Source organism: Rutidosis leptorrhynchoides, chromosome 10 (assembly GCF_046630445.1).
Source record: "Rutidosis leptorrhynchoides isolate AG116_Rl617_1_P2 chromosome 10, CSIRO_AGI_Rlap_v1, whole genome shotgun sequence".
Lineage (NCBI taxonomy): Eukaryota > Viridiplantae > Streptophyta > Magnoliopsida > Asterales > Asteraceae > Rutidosis > Rutidosis leptorrhynchoides.
The window spans coordinates 224,391,819-224,395,434 of NC_092342.1; positions in this window are offsets into that span (position 1 = coordinate 224,391,819).

Below are 3,616 nucleotides of genomic sequence, written 5' to 3' on the forward strand. Positions count from 1 at the left end.
TTTAATTTTCTGTTTTTTTTATAAAAAATAACTTAAATAAAACTTACATTTTAACGATTACTTATTAGATTTTTATAATTAAAAAAATAAACTTTTTAATTAAAACACCTAAATAGATATATATTTTTTTTATGTTTTTATATTTTTGTTTTTAATATTTAAAACTTATATTTTTACAAAAATAGATTAAAACTTAATAAAAATCTTCTTTTTTTATAGCGTTTCGCTTCGGCGTTGAATTTTCCCCGGCAGCGGCGCCAAAAATACTTGAAGTTATGCGAGGTTTATACTAAATAGTTATATTTTTACTACAAAATACTATTAAATACGATACAAATTTACACAAGTTATTTATTTATTTATTTATAGAGTAGATATACCTAAACCTTGCTACAACACTATAGGCAGTGTACCTAATCGTAAAGTAGTGTAGTTTTTAGTAAGTCCGGTTCGTTCCGCAGGGAGCTAGCTGAGTCTAATGCTATATATATTTTAAACTATATTTGTATAAATATATATATGTATATAAGTAATATTATTATTATTATAAAGGGGGTTTTACCGTTTAATGACCGGTTTGTCGATTTTATGTCTTAAGTCACAATTAAAACCTAATGTAAAATATTATATATAAATACAACTTAATTTAAAGTGTAAAGTAAATGACGATAAATAAAAGTGCGATAATTTAAAGTGCGATAAATAAAATGACGATAAATAAAATTGCGATAATTAAAAACTACGATAATTAAAAGTGCGATAAGATATAAAATAAAGGAATTATGCTTATTTAAACTTCCGTAATCATCATGTTTGACGTGTTGATTTTAGTTTATTACCATGGGTTAATTGTCCTTTGTCCTGAATTATTCAATATGTCCATACGGTTTTTGTCCATAACAGTCCATCAGTCATAAATATAAAGTGCGAGTGTCCTCGTCAAATTATCCTTATACCCAAAGTCAAATATTCCAACTAATTGGGGACTTAATAAGGTCTTAATACTTTGTTTAATGAATACACCAGGTTATCGACTGCGTGTAGTCCAAGGTTTTAATACTTTGTTAACAATTACACCAATTACCCTTGAATGTAATCTACCCCTGTTTTAATGAGTCCATTGACTATTAATTCATCCCCGTGTCCGGTCAAATGAACGATTATTAATATTTATAAATATCCCGCCCATCGTGTCCGATCGAGTGTATATGGTAATTTATAGATACATCAAATTGTAAATCTCTATATTAAATTAATGAACTATCATTCAGTTAAACAAATATAAAGCCCATTAATAGCTCATAGTCTAATTTCCACAAGTGTAGTTCTTTTGTCCAAACCCCAATTATGGTACAAAGCCCAATTACCTAATCTTAATATTTAGCCCAACATCACGATTACTTCGATTTATATAAGCATAATAATAACTTAGCTACTAGACATTAATTTAAAAAGGTTGAACATAACTTACAATGAGTATTAATAGCATAGCGTTACACGGACAGAGTTTTGACTTACAAACTTAAAACATTCGCCACTATAACCTTATTATTATTAAACTTGAATTAAAATTATAATTAAAATATAAATATAAATATATCGTAGACAGATAGATAGAAAAAGATGTGTTTAATCGATCAGAATGCACGGCCTTTTATATGAAATGTCCCGTTCTTATTGATTAAAAACGTTTCATATTAATTGATTTCGTTGCGAGGTTTTGACCTCTATATGAGACGTTTTTCAAAGACTGCATTCATTTTTAAAACAAACCATAACCTTTATTTCATAGATAAAGGTTTTAAAATACTTTACGTTGATTATCAAATAATGATAATCTAAAATATCCTGTTTACACACGACCATTACATAATGGTTTACAATACAAATATGTTACAGCAAAATAAGTTTCTTGAATGCAGTTTTTACACAATATCATACAAGCATGGACTCCAAATCTCGTCCTTATTAAGTATGCGATAGCGGAAGCTCTTAATAATCACCTGAGAATAAACATGCTTAAAACGTCAACAAAAATGTTGGTGAGTTATAGGTTTAACCTATATATATTAAATCATAATAATAGACCACAAGATTTCATATTTCAATACACATCCCATACATAGAGATAAAAATCATTCATATAGTGAACACCTGGTAACCGATATTAACAAGATGCATATATAAGAATATCCCCATCATTCCGGGACACCCTTCGGATATGATATAAATTTTGAAGTACTAAAGCATCCGGTACTTTGGATGGGGATTGTTAGGCCCAATAGATCTATCTTTAGGATTCGCGTCAATTAGGGTGTCTGTTCCCTAATTCTTAGATTACCAGACTTAATAAAAAGGGGCATATTTGATTTCGATAATTCAACCATAGAATGTAGTTTCACGTACTTGTGTCTATTTTGTAAATCATTTATAAAACCTGCATGTATTCTCATCCCAAAAATATTAGATTTTAAAAGTGGGACTATAACTCACTTTCACAGATTTTTTACTTCGTCGAGAAGTAAGACTTGGCCACTGTTGATTCACGAACCTATAACAATATATACATATATATATTAAAGTATGTTCAAAATATATTTACAACACTTTTAATATATTTTGATGTTTTAAGTTTATTAAGTCAGCTGTCCTCGTTAGTAACCTACAACTAGTTGTCCACAGTTAGATGTACAGAAATAAATCGATAAATATTATCTTGAATCAATCCACTACCCAGTGTATACGTATCTCAGTATTGATCACAACTCAAACTATATATATTTTGGAATCAACCTCAACCCTGTATAGCTAACTCCAACATTCACATATAGAGTGTCTATGGTTGTTCCGAAATATATATAGATGTGTCGACATGATAGGTCGAAACATTGTATACGTGTGTATGGTATCTCAAGATTACATAATATACAATACAAGTTGATTAAGTTATGGTTGGAATAGATTTGTTACCAATTTTCACGTAGCTAAAATGAGAAAAATTATCCAATCTTGTTTTACCCATAACTTCTTCATTTTAAATCCGTTTTGAGTGAATCAAATTGCTATGGTTTCATATTGAACTCTATTTTATGAATCTAAACAGAAAAAGTATAGGTTTATAGTCGGAAAAATAAGTTACAAGTCGTTTTTGTAAAGGTAGTCATTTCAGTCGAAAGAACGACGTCTAGATGACCATTTTAGAAAACATACTTCCACTTTGAGTTTAACCATAATTTTTGCATATAGTTTCATGTTCATAATAAAAATCATTTTCTCAGAATAACAACTTTTAAATCAAAGTTTATCATAGTTTTTAATTAACTAACCCAAAACAGCCCGCGGTGTTACTAAGACGGCGTAAATCCGGTTTTACGGTGTTTTTCGTGTTTCCAGGTTTTAAATCATTAAGTTAGCATATCATATAGATATAGAACATGTGTTTAGTTAATTTTAAAAGTCAAGTTAGAAGGATTAACTTTTGTTTGCGAACAAGTTTAGAATTAACTAAACTATGTTCTAGTGATTACGAGTTTAAACCTTCGAATAAGATAGTTTTATATATATGAATCGAATGATGTTATGAACATCATTACTACCTCAAGTTTAGTAGGCAAAC